This window comes from Neoarius graeffei, chromosome 1, assembly GCF_027579695.1.
Source record: "Neoarius graeffei isolate fNeoGra1 chromosome 1, fNeoGra1.pri, whole genome shotgun sequence".
NCBI lineage: Eukaryota > Metazoa > Chordata > Actinopteri > Siluriformes > Ariidae > Neoarius > Neoarius graeffei.
The window spans coordinates 83370007-83388145 of NC_083569.1; the positions used below are offsets into that span (position 1 = coordinate 83370007).

The following is an 18139-nucleotide window of genomic DNA, read 5'->3' on the forward strand; positions in this document are numbered from 1 at the left end:
CACCATAACATCTGATTTGTTTGGCACAAGAGATATAGCCAATCGACACGTGCAGCTAAACGCTGTGAACTGTTTCAAGGCGGCCGTACGGGCACTCGGGCAGAAGCGGCACAAGGGATACAGCCAATCAACACGTGTAGCTAACCGCTGTGAACTGTTTCAAGGCGGCCGTATGGGCACTGGGGCAGAAGCAGATCCCACTTCAAGGTAAGGACACGCTGCTTTTGCCGCAATAAGTCACAAACACACAAGTTGCAAAAGCACAACATCATATGTTTACATTCTTCATCTACTACTCGTTAAAATTGTCCATTTGCATCTGTGTAGCCAGGCAAACTTAGCTTATGGAAGGAAGCACTTGAATTAGCCTACAACCAACTAGTCTCACTGAAACTACATGTAATGTTGTCCATAGTAAGCAGTCCCCAGCATAACGTAGGCTGCAGTCATTTTTAAATCCCCGTCTGGAAACGTTGTGAATGTGTCAGTAGTTCTACTCGAACAGTAGAATGACAGCCATACAGAGAGGTGGTCAAGGGAAGATGAAATAAAACGTAGTGTTTGTGTTCTGTAGGCTAGCGCAAGCCTACTGGCTATTTGTTATGGTGATGAGTAAACTTCATGACGTGACTCGTGCTCAAAAAGTGCATTGCACTTGTATATGTTAGGTAACTTTATAAAGCGCTATTTGAACATTTAAACAAGCCAGGTGTGATATGGTGCTAGTAGGCTATGTAATACTGTAGGGAGTTTGTCAGGATGCTTGTTGTGGGCTCAGTAATTAATTGTGTCATGGATGCACACTTGCTTGGATAAACGGTAATGAACGAAATACATCAATTAAACTCTTGACTTAAATGTTCTTATGCTACTTCACATTGCGCTGTAATGTACTCCACTAGTATTTATAATTCTTGCGCAAGTGATTCTCCTCACTAGTGCTTCTGATTTGGAAAGCGATATACTCTTAAAGGAGCAGAGCCGTAGATGGTTATTTGTTAAGTTGTTACATAATAGGGAGTGATAGCCTACTTTATGTTTGATTTTACTTTTTAAAAAATGCTGCAGGCAGCTCCCTACACTTGATTTGTTATTTAAAAACTACTTGAAGTTCGTAAGTCTTACTTTTATTTGAGAAATACGGCAGTGGTGAAGAGCGCAGGTGAGGTCCATTGGTGTTTGAGTCCGAGAGGCCGGCGTGCTGTGGAGGTGGTGACCAGCGAGAGACGAGCTGAGATGCTGGTGCTACTGGACTTACACAACTCATCGGTACCTGCGCAGAGGTTTTCAGCTGCAAAGAGCAAGTTTCAGAGGGGCTCCAAGTTAGAGACTGTCTTCACAGTATCCTTGATCTACGTTTTGGACTGGACTGGGTAAAGATTAACATTTCATCATGTCTAGTGAATCTGGTGATGAAGGTACCTCAAGTAATGAGAGAGGTCAGTTAAACCAGGTCTCAGGTGGAGCCACAGGTACAAGTGGAGATGCGACCGAAGAAATGCAGAATCAGGTTCAAGAGCTCACCAGGTTGAGAGATGAACTTACCCGGTTAAATAATGAAACAAGGGCTCTGAGGGCAGATAGTAACAGTGCACCCACCCGCTCATATATCTACATTCCAAGGGAACGCCAGATCCAAGCATTTAGTGGGGAATGTGGTACAGATGGGAGACCTGTGGAAGACTTTATTGAAGACGTTGAAAGGGTTTTAAGATCCAGGGTGCAGACAATAGAAGAACAGTGTGACTACATACTATCTTTGTTACGTGGTCCTGCATTAGAAGAGGTGAGACTATGCATTAGGGGTCAGTCAGTGGGGCCCAGTGATTTATACTCTTACCTAAGAAATGGATTTGGGGAAAAACGTAGCACCACGCAGCTTTTGCAGACCTTTTACAACCGTAAACAAGTTGATGGGGAAGACCTCCGTGACTACTCCCATGCACTGTCCCAGATTTTGAGCTCTGTAGTGAAGCAGTCCCCAAATGCAGTACTTAATGAGAACTGTTTTAACAGACCAGTTCATTGAGGGTTTAGGGCAGACCTGGGCATTTTACGGCCCGCGGGCCGGATGTGGCCCGCGGGTTCATTCTGACCGGCCCGCGTAAGGTTAATGAGAAATGACAAAATAAACGTATTTTCTAATTTTACCTCATGCATGGACTGAATGTGCATTGCTTTTATTTTGAAGTTGTGTTCAACAAAAACACAATGTGCGCGACATGAAAATGACATGAAATCCCACGAAACCTAATCGCGCGATAACTACTTCCGTAATTTGTCCAGACCAACCACAAACTTGTACGTCATCCTTCAAACGGTCCAGCCAATCACATTGTGTGACGTCACCAGCAGGCGCCGGAGCCGATCTCCGGCGAAAAGCACCAAATGAGGTGATTAGACTACAAATGTGGGCATCATTATTATAATATGATGTATCTTGCTTGATATTTGGAGTAGAAAGACAATATTGTGATGTCTTTTATTGTGTTTTGGGGTGAATGTGACTGAAAAAAAATGGTACAAACATTCACATTTTGTTAACCATTGTTTAGGGAAATTTGATTGAATAAATGACATTTTTTTGTAAGGCAACCTCGTTTTTTCCATACTCTTACCAGTCTTAGCAGTTTGTAAGAACAATGTTATTTATTGCTTTATATAAAGAAATACAATTAATATTATGCAGAATTTAGTTCAGCCTTTTTGTCCGGCCCTCCACAAAATTTTCTGTTTCTCATGTGGCCCCATGGAAAAAATAATTGCCCACCCCTGGTTTAAGGGATGCTGCTCTGAGGCGTGAACTCAGAAAGATGGTCAGGGACAAACCAGAGTCCAGCCTTTTAGAGGTGAGGAATGAGGCCCTCTTGTGGGAAATGGAGGACAGCAGGTCCCATCATCCCAAGGTGGTAAAAAGCAGCCAAGTTAAGTCAGAGGTTTCAGAAGCCCAGTATGCTGATGTTAAAACCAATAATGACCAATGTATTGTATTAGGTGATGTTCAAAGAGCAGTAGCCCATCAGGAAAAACAGCTAGCAGAGTTAGGCAAAACACTTGCTGAGCTAGCTTAGTCTGGCTAACGCGACTTCAAAGCTCTGCGAGCATTGGTCTGGCATAGATATTAAGCCCAACCGTTTCCCAAAGCGCGTGGTTGACCCGCCTCCCTGAAATGCCTCAGTTTGCTACTGGTCGAAGCCAGAAAAGGCTGTGACGAAGCTTAAACCAATCACATCACTTTTTCCTCTGATGTATGTTACGCGACGGAAACTGCTTGAGTAACAGGAAGAAGAAGGAGGAGAATAAATACCTCCAGGGCTGCTCTTTGCTCCGTTTTCAATGAGAACTTCCGGTTGAATGCTTTCAATACAGCATCTACCGCTGTGTCAAAGGCTTGCCGCTGCTCCATGTTCATAATGTTTCTAGTGAATGAAGCGCTTCCGGCATAGATTCTGTAAACAATCTATGGCTTCTGGTCGCAGTTCTACTATGTCACTGCCTTGAACACGCCTCTACCCAGGGCCGTTGGAGATGCTCAAAGTTGATTGGCTCCCGATTTTTCGGGAGCTTGGAAGAGCTGGAGATAGCTTGCCTTGCCAGACTAAGTTCGCAACAGCCCCCCCCCGTGTTGCGTCACACTTAGGATGGGCGGGCCCAGGCTAGAGCTAGCTAGCGCTGTAAGTGAACTGAGTAGATGCAGCACTCAACAGACAGTACAAGAGCCCAAGCCACAAGCTAGACAACAGCCACAGTTTACACCAGATGGTCAGCCTATCTGTTTCAAGTGTAGAGGTGTAGGCCATACTGCCAGAAAATGCCCACGGGCCAAAAGGGGCCAAGATGACACAACACCTGGTCCTTCTGTAGTGCAGGAAAACTTGCACCCTCGGTTGCCATGAGCCATGCAATCCGAGGGGAAGCAACTGGCTCACCAAAAGAGACACTAGACAGAAGCAGAATCTTAGAGTGTGCAGTCGGGGAATGCAAGACTGTAGAAGTAAAACTCCAGGGCGTTACAGTATCATGCCTGCTCGACACTGGTAGTCAGGTTAGCACAATTTCCGAGAGTTTCTTCAGGGAACACTTGTCAGTAAAAGGTGAAAACATTCATCCTGCATTTGAGTGGTTAAAGATCACAGCAGCTAATGGATTAGACATACCTTATATGGGCTATGTTGAACTTGATGTAGAAGCCATGGGTCTGACTATCCCTGATTGAGGTTTCCTGATAGTCAAAGATTCTTCACACACTTTAGCTGTTCCAGGTCTCATAGGGATGAATATCGTCAAGAAATGCAGAGAGCTAGTACACACTGAGTTTGACACCACACTGCAGGATAAACTTGACTCAAACTGGAGAGAGGCTTTTCATCAGCTTCACGCTGTAAACGTAACAGACAAGCTCTCCTTTGCTAGAGTAGCTGGTAAGGGCGTAGTTCATGTGCCTGCCTCATCTGCTGCTACCGTCATGGCTAAGGGACTTAGGACTGTGAGTGAGGATGGCTCTTTACTGCTGCTGGAGCCTGGGAGTGCGCCTTTGCCTGGAGGTTTGGTTGTTGTGCCGACCTTAGTTTCATCTGAAAGTCACATTTTCCCAGTCCGAGTCATGAACTTGTCTGATGAAGATATCTGGTTAAGGTCAAGGACTAGGCTAGGGATTTTGACTCATGTAGACACTGTGGAAAGTGATGAGCTTTATGAGGTACAGTTTCAGAGAATCTCGGCAGATACTGAACAAGTGAGTCTCGACCAACACTCAGAGATCTGCAGATGTACAGTCTATCCTAGACAAGCTCAATGTAAGTGGCAGCCCAGAACAGCAAGCTTTGTTGTTGGGGAAGTACTCTTTTGTGTTTGCAACAGAAGATGAAGATCTCGGTTACACTAACAAAGTGCAACATGAGATCCATCTTACAGATGACACACCTGTAACACAGCCATACAGACGAATCCCACCCACACAGTACAGTGAGGTCAAGGAACATATTGGCAAGCTGTTGAAAAAAGGGGTCATTCAAGAAAGCTCCAGTGCTTATGCTTCCCCGGTAGTGTTGGTGAGAAAGGCTGATGGGAGTTTGAGGCTATGTGTTGATTACCGGAAGCTCAACTCAAAGACAAGACGTGATGCATTCCCGCTCCCGAGGATTGATGAGAGCTTTGATGCACTAAGAGGGGCAAAGTTCTTCTCAACCATAGATCTGGCGAGCGGGTACCACCAGGTAGCTATGCACGAGAGGGACAGGGCTAAGACAGCGTTCACAACACCATTTGGCCTATATATGAATATGTGAGAATGCCCTTTGGAGTTTGCAGTGGACCTGCTACATTCCAGAGACTTATGCAAGTCACTATGAGTGATCTCATTTTTCAGATACTCCTGGTCTACCTAGATGACATCTTGTTTTTTTCAGAGACGTTTGAGCAGCACTTGGAGAGACTTGAGACTGTGTTGAAGAGACTGGCAGAGACAGGCCTTAAAGTGAAGTTGCAGAAGTGTGCTTTTCTACAGCAGTCAGTGAAGTTTTTGGGGCATCAGGTGTCAGCAGAAGGTGTGGGCACTGACCCCTCCAAGGTCTCTGCGGTTAAGAACTGGAAAGTCCCAACCACTGTCAAAGAGCTGCAGTCATTCCTAGGTTTCTGTAGTTACTACAGGAGGTTTATGTGAGGCTTCTCACAGATTGCTGGGCCGCTGCATGACTTGGCAAGCAAATGTTCAGGTGTGAAGAAAACAGGAAAAGTAGGTCACCAGTTTTCTGCTCTGTGGACACCAGAGTGTGACTTTTCTTTTGAACAACTAAAGGAAAAGCTTACCTCTGCTCCCATTTTGGGTTTTGCCGACTTCACACAACCCTTCATACTCGAGACCGATGCCAGTCAGCATGGCTTAGGTGCTGTATTGTGTCAGCAGCAGGGTGACACCAAACAAGTCATAGCATATGCTAGTCGCAGACTGCGCCAGGCTGAGAAAAATGACTGGAATTACAGTAGTATGAAGTTAGAGTTGCTTGCCTTAAAATGGGCAGTTCCTGAAAAATTCAGGGGTTACTTACTTGGTTCAAAATTTGTTGTCCTGACAGACAACAATCCCCTCTGCCACCTAAAGACAGCCAAGTTAGGGGCTATAGAGCAGAGGTGAGTAGCGCAACTGTCTATTTTTGATTTTGAAGTCAAGTATCGTCCTGGTTGTAGCAATGCTGCCGCGGATGCACTCTCTAGACAGGAGTTTGCAGGGGAGCCTGAAACAGACCCTGATTTGGATTTTGACAATTGTATTGCTGTTTGCAATCTGATTAGGCGAGGGACCGTTCTGGACCCTGGTCTTGTTGCTAAAGGTCTTGAGTGTTCCAAATTGAGACAGATTCGGGCTGTGGAGTTGAGGTCTGGTGAGATAAGTTCTAGGCAAGGCAACACTCCCACACTGCCAGGTTATAGCAGAGAGGAGCTGATAGGTTTTCAGACCAGTGACCCCACCTTAAAAGTGTTCAGGTCATTTTGGGATCAGGGGAGAAAACCAAGCCCCAGAGAGAGAGCAACACTCTCTAGCCCAGTGAAAAGACTGCTGAAACAGTGGCGCTGTATACAGGAGAGGGAAGGGTTGCTGTACAGGGTTATCAAAGACCCCCGTTATGGTGAGGTGTGGCAGTTACTCGTGCCTGGTTGTTTGAGGCACCAAGTCCTAGAGAATGTGCACAACAACATGGGACACCAGGGCATAGAGCGCACTGTAAACCTGCTAAGAGAGAGATGTTTCTGGGTAGGGTTATGTGACGATGTTGAAAGCTGGGTTAAAAACTGTGAGCGGTGCATTTTGACCAAGATGCCTCAGCCAAAAATCCCTGCTCCAGTTCAAGCATTCCTGGCCTCCAGACCTCTAGAGGTTGTAGCTGTTGATTTTACAGTGTTGGAGCCAGCTTCAGACGGGCGTGAAAATGTCCTAGTTGTGACTGACGTGTTCACAAAGTTCACGCAAGCATATTCTACCAAAGACCAGAAAGCTGACACTACCGCTAAAGTTTTGCTAAGGGAGTGGTTCATGAAATATGGGGTCCCTGAGAGACTGCACTCAGACCAAGGCAGAAATTTCGAAAGTGAAGTTATAGCAGAGCTGTGCAAACTCTATGGGGTTAAAAAGACATGAACCACTCCTTACAGGCCACAAGGAAATGCTTAGTGTGAAAGATATAATCGAACACTTCATGATTTGCTGAGGGCACTCCCACCAGAGAAAAAAAGGCGTTGGCCAGAGCATCTTCCTGAACTAGTGTATGCCTACAATGTCACTCCTCATTCCACCACAGGATACTCACCCTATTATTTGCTTTTTGGTGTACAGCCACATCTCCCAGTAGATGCGTTATTAGGGCATGAGTGTATGTCAGACAGGAGACAGGACTGGTTGTCTGTTCATCAGGAGAGACTCAGACAGGCACATGAGAGAGCCAGAGAGTATTCAGAGCAGAAGGCAGCTGAGAGGATTGCACTGCAGAATGAGGAGGTGTATTGTCCCCCTGTAGCCATTGGGCAGTTGGTTTTCTTACGTCACAGACCCTTAGGTAGACATAAGATTCAAGACGCGTGGGGTCCAACCATCTACAAGGTAGTTGACATACAGGGTACCACACACACACAGTTGAACCTTTTGAGGGAGGTCCCATTAAAAGGGTTCATAGGTCAGAACTGCGACTTTGTGCAACACTGGTTCCCAAACCCAGAACTAAAACTAAGTCACATGCCAGCACACAGCCTGTAGCTGAAGATGTGCCAGAACCATCTGAACCTGATTTTGTTGTAGTTGAGGAAGTCCCCCCTCCAAAGCTTCTGCAAACATCAAATCTGCCTACTGTTGTTGAAAGAGTTGAGTTACCAGTGACAACACCTGCAGATGAGCGTGACAGTGAGGGACCTGAGGAGGGTCATGCAGAGATGAGAAATTATGACAGAAACAGAATGTGTAAATAATGATGTGTATCCAGATGTCAGTGACAGTGACTTACCCATTGCAAAAAACGGACAGGCACGCATTAACAGACCATGCTTGTGGAGCAAGAATTAAAGCCTGTGCACCTAAACCTGCTGTTAGAAAAAGCAAGCGAGAAACTGCTGGGTCTCATTCAAACCCATTCCACTTGCCAAGGTCAGCCTGTAATGCTGTCTCAGTCAGCACAGACATGGTTTCCCAGGTTTTGACAAGCCTGGGTACTGCTCTTTTTGAGAAAGCATTGCAGGGAGCATTTGAGTCCATTCATGTTTCGTAGTCACCGAGGACGTTGACTTATTGCAGGGGAGTATGTAGCCGGGTGGTAAATTGGTTTAGATGTTATTTTCCACATAGGTGTGATATAGCTCTCAAAGCTGTTTGAATGTTCTTTATTGTTTTCTTTTGGGTGTAAAATTATTTAAGTGTAAGCAAAATGTGAAGTAGACTGCAAGTGGGCTGTGGCAGCCTCACTTGTCATTCCTGGTTTTGGTCACTAGGTGGCAGCACGGGGCAATATTATTGTCGCTCCGCCAAGTGCATCTTGGTCTTCCTTCCTGTTTACGTGCGAACAACCTGGAGATTTTTGCAGAGTGGATGTGACTCGGATAACATTGTGTGAAGTAGTGGACACTCCTGACATTGATGTCCTGGGATTTGGCGCGAGGCATCGACCGCTGTGTTCTCAGTTGCATTGCAAGGATAAACAACAGTGTTGAGTTGTGCAGTCTCCAGGGAGTTCCACGTCGGGTTGGTGAGACAAGTATCAAATGTAAGTGTATTTTACAAATATACTTTGTACATGTACAGGCCAATTTTGTGGGTTTATGGCTGCTAACCATGTTGTCTGTAATTTGGGTCATTCACCAAGGCGCTGGGACAGAACTCCTCCTATCCCTGTTTCAGATGCGTCCACCTCCACAATGAGGGATTTGGAAGGGTCTGGGTGCTGCAGTATGGGAGCTGTGGTGAAAACAGTCATTAACTGGTTGAAAGCTTGATCAGCTGAGGGATTCCAGTGGAGGTGTCGAGGTCCGTTCTTCAGGAGAGCAGTGAGAGGAGCTGCAATGGTGCTGAACTCGTGGATGAATTGGCGGTAGAAATTGGTGAACCCCAGAAAGTGCTGCAACTCCTTAATTGACGTAGGAGTGGGCCATAATGTCACAGCGGTGACCTTGGCTTGGTCCATCCTCACCCCCTCTGAACCGATGATGTAGCCCAGGAATGAGATCTGGTGGACATGAAACTTGCACTTCTCTGCTTTAATGTACAGGTGGTTCTGGAGCAGACGAGAAAGCACTGACCTGATGTGCTCATGGTGGGTGTTCTCATCTGGGAAGTAAATCAGGATGTTGTTGATGTAGGCAATAACAAATCTCCCCAGCATTTCCCTGAGCACATTGTTCATGAGGCACTGAAAGACATTGGGAGTACAAGAAAGGCCATAAGGCATGACGAGGTATTCGAAGTAGCCTGTGGTGGTGCTAAAGGTGGTTTTCCACTCGTCACCCTCACAAATCCTGACCAGGTTATAAGCACTGAGCAGGTCAAGTTTGGAGAATACTTTGGCAGATCTGAGTTGTTCTGAGACTGAAGGCACCAGTGGGAGTGGATATGGGTACTTTACTGTGATTTAGTTCAGGCCCCAATAATCTATGCATGGCCGGAGACCTCCTCCTTTCTTCTCAATGAAGAAGAACCCCGCTGAGGCTGGAGACGTAGAATATCTGATATACCCCTATTGCAGGGCTTCTTGTACGTACTCTTCCATGGCTGGCTTTTCAGTCAGGAACAAAGGGTAGATGCAATTTCAAGAAGGAGTAGTAACTGGGGGGAGGTCAATAGCGCAGTCATTAAGACGGTGAGGAGGCAGACCACAGGCCCTCCCTTTGCTGAATACCTCCTTGAGGTCAAGGTAACAAGCCGGGATGTTGTTGAGGGAGTCCAGCTGAGGGCCCTCCACAGAAGTAGAAGAGAGAGAGAGAGAGTTGGGGAAGTTTCATGCAGTTCTGAAGACAGAAAGGAGACCACTGTAGATGATCATGTTGTTGCCAGGAAATTAGAGGATCATGAAGCTGGAGCCATGGGTAACCCAATATTAGGTTGTGATGTGAGTTAGGCGTGATGAGAAGAGATACATGTTCTGTGTGAATTGTTCCTACTTGAATCTCGAGGGGTGTCGTGTGCATTGAGACCAATCCCTCTCCTATGGGTCCCCCATTGATGACTTTGAGCTTGATGGGTCTCAAAAGTGTGTGGGTGGTCAGATGGTACTTTTGGACAATCATGTTGTTTATGAAGTTTCCCTCCACCCCCAAGGCTATGAAAGCAGAGAGCACATGGGTCAAATCTGGTAGCTTTAATAATACTGGCACTTGGAATGACTGAGAGTTACTGGACGTGTCAGAACTCACTGGGCTTGTTGAATTAGCAGTGCTGCTTGGCTGGTGGTCTCGTGGGGGTCAAGTAGGACACTGTGAGATCAGATGGCCTGCTACTCCACAATAAAAGCAGAGGCCCTCTTTCTTTCAGATTGCTGAAGTTGGGTGCGGGAGACTTCCTTCGGGGTCACAGAGTTAGTGTTAGGAGAGAGAGTAGGAGACAGTTGGAATGAGGGCCAATGCAAACCTTGGCAAAAGGTGGCTTTCAGGGCTGTCTCGTTCCAGTCACTGTCGGTGGCTAAGGTGCAGAAATCCGGTGCATACTCTGCTACACTCCTTTCTCCTTGATGGCTAGTTAACAAATTTTCTCCAACTTTGATTCCCTCTGGCTCATGTTCAAACACTCTTGTGAAAAGCTCCAGAAAATGGTCATACAATGTGGTGTGTCCGCCCCCATGCTTCCACACTGCACTTGCCCACTGAAGGGCTTTACTGGTGAGCAGACTGATAAACTGGGAGATCTTGTCCTCATCCATTGTCCCCGGGAGAGAGGAAAAACACAAGGAACACTGAAGAAATCCTTTACAATGGGACGCTTCCCCAGAAAACTTTTCTGGCAGAGGAATTTCGTGACCCACCGGGAGGAGAGGAGGGGTGTGTGAGGACAGCCTGCGACACCACAGCAGTGAGTTGCATCATCCTGGTGTTGAGATCACTTATCTGCTGGTGTTCTCCTAACAGTCACCCCTGTGCATGGATTGCAGTCTGCTTAGCCTCCTCTGCTGCATCCATGATGGTGAAGTATCCTGTCAGAGTGCAGGCACTTACAGATGCAGGTGCAGGGGAGAATGGGTGTGGCGCAAACTGCAGCTGTAGCCAAATCGTGAGGTAGAAATCGTAGTCAGGAAATCAAGCAGAGGTTGATCAATTAGTAAATAGGGCAATGCAGGAGAGACAAGGAAATGAGGTCAAAAACTAATGAAAACAGTGGTCTTTAACAGGAAGTCAGTCAGGAAAACAAATGGCTCGGTATAGTCAGGTACGGGACACAGAACGATAGTTTGCGAGGTGTTTTTGTGACTGCTGAGCTTATGGAGGGAAGGTGATTGCAGGATAATTGGAGACAAGTGATGTAGTTAGAACTATGGTGACGGGGGGTGCTGTGTATCATGGGAAGTGTAGTCTGGAGTGGCCATGTTTGGCAGCTGCTCCAAACTCAGGTTTTCAGTGCTATTACTGACATCATGAAAGTTCAGAAATTGCATTTTTTAATGAGTTGCTTTCAGTAATGGCTTCTTTCAGGCAACTCTCCCAGACAACTTACTGTTATTAGAGGTTAAAAATAATTGATTATAGATCTTGACAACCCCATCAATCTAACTAAACTGTGCAATTCTGATACCATGGCCTTCTTGTACAGATAAACCTTCCTTCTCTTTTGTGTTGAAACCTCTTTGGTTTTCCTCAAGATGGATTTTATATTTGAAATGTTAAGCTTAATTAAAGGCAACAATACAGTTTCTTGATGGAATTTTTTAAAAACATATCGTATGTGCAGGATCATATGCATATGAACATTATATGCTTTTGAGAAAAAAAATAAAAATAAGGTCTTAAGTGATGATAAATGGTTAGTTATTCCAGTTACTGCCTTCCTTCCTTCATTTGTTCATTTTCTATACCACTTATCCACTGCGGGTTGGGGATGAGCTGGAGTCAAACCCATTGAGCGAGAGTCAGCAGTCTATTGTAGGGCTAAAACAGAGAGAGACAGATAGCCCCAGTTATTTAAGTTCCATAATTTTGCCCATTGTTTGTAAGGGTATCAATAATTCTGGAGTTGAATTGATCTCTATCGCTGATTCTGATCTACTTTGTGTATTAGATGCCCAATTTAATGCTTCGTAATTAAAACCTTTATGTGTATATAGCATGACAAATACCCCACTGTAATACTTACCAAATCCCAGCCCAACCCAAAATGCCCAAGCCCTCATTTTCACTGTGCAATTTCTGTACCTACGTATGTGACCTCAAATCTATACGAGTTATGGATTACTCCCAACAGACAAACACACCCACAAAATCACCAACACAAATCAGAGGCAAACAACCGCCACATTCTAACAAAACACAAGCACATAGTACTAAAATAGTTTGTAACACGCAAACACCAGCAGGCGTCAGCAGAGAAAGGCCTGCACTTTTAGCATGACCTACAATGACCGGTATATTATTAGAGATCATGGAAGAGGAAGAGCGCGTTAGAAAGAGTTAGAGAGACAGAAGAACTGAGCAGGGTTGTTCATTTACAGAGTAGGCTCTCCTTATATAAAATCCTGAGCAGCTAACAGCCTACACACTCAGTTATGCAATACAGCAGCGGGAGTTAAAACCAAGAACCGAGAAGCGAGAGAGAGAGATATCCATATAAATCATCGTTGAATCTAAATCATTATCCAGAGCTATTGATCAAAGTGCACACAAGGCCTAAGCTATAGCTAAGAGAAAGCAGAAGTGATCAGTCACACAAAAACAGTGGCATAAGGAAAATCTGCAAAGAATCAAGTGTCAGTTCAAAATGTCTGCTCACAAGCATCAGGAGTGAAAGAGAGAGTCAGAGAGAAGAGAGTCGGGGGAGACTGACTTTTTCAGGTTAAACTGAAAATTACATAAAAGGCAAGGCACAGGAAAGGCCTGGAAAGGAGAGAGAGAGAGATAGAGAGAGAAGTAGGCAGTGGGAATATTAAATAAAAGCTCCAAAGGACCATCAGAAAACAGGAAGAGAGAAAGAGTGAAATCCCCTCGCTGTGAAATCGAATATTAAGAATAAAAGCAATACAGCAATGCCACTTTTGGCAGGCTGGAAAATGGAAATATATGTTTCTGAACAGCTACCTAAGGACCAATTCTATGCCCACATCTTTATGGGTAATTAATTTTTGCTAAACTATCCAATAAATTACTCAAAAAGTCAAATGCTGAAGAATATCCTGTACAATCAATGCAATTTAACATGATCATATAAATGCACAAAGTATTCTGGCAGTTTGACAGGTTTTGGAGTATCAAAACTCTGCTAGACTTTCTGTCTCTCCAGACTGCCAAGCAAAACTGTAAAAGTTGAGACCTTCAAGAACTCCGCTAACTCAGCTCCCTTGGCAAAACTCACTTTACATCCTGGCACACCATAATAAACTCCATCCTACTCCACCAATAAGTAAATCTACCTCAAGCAGAACCCTGATCCACCCAGTTTTTATTTTTGCTGTTTTATCTTGGCTAATTGGGGCACTATTCCTACAAAACATTTTTCCACCCAAATTTAACTGTATGCAAGAGTTAAAAAAATAATCCTGATATTAACGTAACTGTGAAGGTCAATCATTAGAGTTTATTTAATTTATTAATGTGGAGAAGGGCGGCACGGTGGTGTAGTGGTTAGCGCTGTCGCCTCACAGCAAGAAGGTCCTGGGTTCGAGCCCCGGGGCTGGCGAGGGCCTTTCTGTGCGGAGTTTGCATGTTCTCCCCGTGTCCGCGTGGGTTTCCTCCGGGTGCTCCGGTTTCCCCCACAGTCCAAAGACATGCAGGTTAGGTTAACTGGTGACTCTAAATTGACCGTAGGTGTGAATGTGAGTGTGAATGGTTGTCTGTGTCTATGTGTCAGCCCTGTGATGACCTGGCAACTTGTCCAGGGTGTACCCCGCCTTTCGCCCATAGTCAGCTGGGATAGGCTCCAGCTTGCCTGCGACCCTGTAGAAGGATAAAGTGGCTAGAGATAATGAGATGAGATGAGATAATGTGGAGAAACAAATTATTGTAGCTGGATGTACAATTCTATCACGGGGAAGCCATGACCTAATGGTTAGAGAAGCAGCTTTGGGATCAAAAGTTCAATTCCCTGGACCAGTAGGAATGGCTGAAGTGCCCTTGAGCAAGACACCTAACCCCCAACTGCTCCCCAGGCTGCTCTGGGTATGTTGTATGTCGCTCTGAATAAAAGCATCTGCTAAATGCCTATAATGTAATGTATCAGATTTGTTATAACAGTGCCCACTGTTTCTGTAGTGTCCTTCACGCACACACCATAGACTCCATAAATGATAGGCAGCATGGCTTCACTGACTCCCATTTTGCCAAAATTGGGCAAAAAGTTTCCCAAATTGAAAATTGGCATCTTGCTTTTTGTATTTAGTGTTGGAAGCAGAGTCTGGGCGGCACGGTGGTGTAGTGGTTAGCGCTGTCGCCTCACAGCAAGAAGGTCCGGGTTTGAGCCCCGTGGCCGACGAGGGCCTTTCTGTGTGGAGTTTGCATGTTCTCCCCATGTCCGCGTGGGTTTCCTCCGGGTGCTCCGGTTTCCCCCCATAGTCCAAAGACATGCAGGTTAGGTTAACTGGTGACTCTAAATTGACCGTAGGTGTGAGTGCGAATGGTTGTCTGTGTCTGTGTGTCAGCCCTGTGATGACCTGGTGACTTGTCCAGGGTGTACCCCACCTTTCACCCGTAGTCAGCTGGGATAGGCTCCAGCTTGCCTGCGACCCTGTAGAACAGGATAAAGCGGCTAGAGATAATGCGATGAGATGAGAACCAGAGCCTTGGGAAGTGAAGTCTGTTGGAGCCTAGGTCTGCTCATTAGCAACAGGTGAATCAAGGTGAGATTGTTGGAGTCATAGTGTGCAGGAGAGGCTGCTGGTGTCAGAGTCTGTGTAGGAGAGACCATTAGAGCCGGAATCTGTGAAAAAGAGACTATGTGACCTAGATTATGCAGAGGAGAGACTGCTGGAGTGACAATACATGTAGGGGAGACCACTTGCATCTGAATCTGCACAGGAAAGACTGCTGGATCCAAATTCTACAAAGGAGAGATCATTGGAGCCAGAGTCTAAGCAGGAGAAAGCACGTGAGGCAGAGTCTGCTAAAAGAGAGACCACTGGAGCCAGAGCCTGCAAAGGATGAACCACTAGAGGCAGAGCCTGTGAAAGACAAACCACTAGAGGCAGAGCCTGTGAAAGACAAACCATTGGAGCCAGTGTCTGCACAGTAAAGACCACTGGAACCAGCGCCTGTGCAAGTGAGAACATTGTAATAACAGTTTGTGCAGGAGAGACCGCTGAAGTCAGCTATACACTGAATAAATCGCTGGAGTCAGAGCCTGCGCAGCAGAGACCGCTGGAGTCAGAGCCTGCGCAGCAGAAACCGCTGGAGTCAGAGCCTGCGCAAGGGAGTCTGCTAGAGTCAGAGTCTGTGCAAGGGAGTCTGCTGAAACCAGAGTTAGCAGAGACTGTTGGAATCAGACTGTTGCTGCAAAGACTGTTTGGACGTTAGAGACAATTGTGGGCCAAGTTTGCACTGCACAGGTCACTGAGCAGTACACACAATTTTGTCTGAAGTATGCTCAGCAGAGACAGTTGAGCCAGAGGCTCAGCAGTTGAGACTGTTGGAACCAAAGCCTAGATTGTGAGCAATAAAAATAGCAGGGGGTATAGCTATATGCATGGGTCTTCAAATCCCTTCTTTATGTAGGGTGTGACCACTGTAATGACTGATAAACAACAAAAAAAAAGCCGGCCAACTTGTGAAGCACAGCATTATTAAGTCAGGTGCCTGTATATCCATTATGCAAGACATACAGTCAATCACTTCGAAAACCACACCCTTATCAACATAATACAATAGCTTCTATAAAACATAGTTATTTAAAATATATTTAAAAAAAATAAAATAAAGTGGATATTAATGTGGCAAACTTAAAATGGTGTGACTGATTCCAAGAATACTCAATACATCATTATACTGATATTGTATGTGTGTGGATATGTTTATAAGTGAGTGTTAATGTTGATGTGTGGTTAATATGTTGGACTGCCACAGCTATGACATGATTATAAAATACACTGAGGCAGCTCTGAGAGAGGGTGAGAGCTTGGTGCCACAGGTGGCATGTGCAAGCAGAACACCCACTCACAGGAAACTAATTTTGGCATCAGACCACCAATGCATTAGAAATATTATAGGCTAGTTTTAACACTTTAACTATTAGAGCTTGCATAAAAATTATTTTAATTTCACAAGTAGTGACATGCTTTTGTAGTAAACAAGGTGCATCTTTGTGCTGCAAAGTACCATATGTCCATATACAAATATGTGAATAATTGTCTGTTTTGGAAATAGGTTTTACTGGTAGGAGATTGAAGTTGATTTTGGAAAAAACAAACAAACAAACAAACAAAAAAAAACGCAAAACAAAACCCTTATCACATCATTGAAACCATATGAATGATTTTTCACCATCAATTTAATTAATGCCTCCACAGGCAATAGAGGGATACAAACAAATATGATAATGACGTCAACAAACAAGTGACATCGTCACTGACAAATGACAAACAGGTGTGAGTGTATGTTCCATCCATGAGTCAGAGGACAGTGAACAGTGCAGCTCCATATGTGAACAAGTTGCACCAGGTGTGTGTGTGCGCACGCATGTTTAATGTGACAAGAGTTACAGAAAAGAGAACGAGAAAGAGAAGGATAGCTGGAAAGGACAGAAAGAGAGAGAGAGAGACAGAGAGAGAGAGAGAGAGAGAATGTTGTTTCCTTCAAAGCCCAGTCTTCACACTTCCACCCCCACAGAGACACTCAGCACTAAGATGGCATTACTTCACTGGAGTGCCGAGCAGCAGGCTATATAGCAAAACCTGCACTCACATAGCTCTGGAAACGTGTCACAGCCTTATAATACATGAACGATTAAGAGGACTGTCCTTCAACACCATCACAAGAGAGGCAAGAAAAACAGATCCAGCAGCATGCACTTACTTCCAATGGCAAAATAACAAAAAAGAGAGAGAAACTTTGGTTATAGAACATACGAAAGAGGAGGAACATCATCCTACCCTTCATCTGGAGTTTGAAACTATATTCAGACACATACATCTCTCACTTATCTCAAAGCAGGTGGTGTGTGTATAAAAAGCAAGGCACTGAAAAGAGACTGCTGAACAGTGCTGGATCACAAAGGGCTGGATACTGAGATGCAAACCTTACAAAGTAGTGTATATATTCATGTGCTCGAAAAAAAAAATTAAATAAAAAAAGTCACATTTATCAACATATTACATAGATTTTATGGGAAAAAAACACATTACTGAGTTGTTATAATTGTAATAATATATGACAGGAGAAACAGAAGAGAGAATCAAAGTTACCTTTGAGTTGACTTTTCAGTTTTGAATATTAGGCTGTTAAAAAGGAACAGAGAGTGACGCACTTTTACCTTTCTCTTTATTTCTCAGCTGCTCCTCTTCTGAAGTTCAGCATGGCATCAGTGGCTCAGTGCAGCTCGGACCGCCGCCTATCATCAGATCACATCTTCTGCTTATTCTGATTTAATGTCATTAGAAAGACATGAGTCCCAGAATTCATTTTTGCTGATATGATTCAGTCGGTGATTCGCCCACTGAACTCCTCACACCCGCTTCTCCCTGTTACTCGCTTATTTTAAACGCGCGCACACGCACACACACACACGCAACTTTCCGCCCAACGTCGAGACAGTCACGGGCGCCGGCTGTCTCTGTGCGCATGCGCAGTAGATGCAGCGACTATTTAAGCCCCAAAGTGGAATTTAAACACTGAGAATGGTTATTGTGTTGAGTGAATCGATAGAGTCAGGGCTGGAGCATCGCTGCCGATCCAAAGCAAGGGTCGAAAGTTACGACAGCAGACTTTAATATGGGCAGGCATGTGAAAGTGTGTAAATGACCACACAAAGCCAACACCTCCG

At 45.0% G+C, this 18139-nt stretch overlaps 1 protein-coding gene across 1 annotated transcript in view; it reads right to left on the reverse strand.

Moving 5' to 3' along the window:
* rin1b (Ras and Rab interactor 1b) overlaps positions 1 to 17787 on the reverse strand; it is a 54903-nt gene extending 37116 nt beyond the window's left edge. The window contains exon 1 of the mRNA XM_060925379.1: positions 17630 to 17787. The gene's annotated coding sequence lies outside the window, so the exon portion shown is untranslated. The remainder of the gene's footprint in view (positions 1 to 17629) is intronic.
* Between the last annotated feature and the right edge of the window lie 352 nt (positions 17788 to 18139).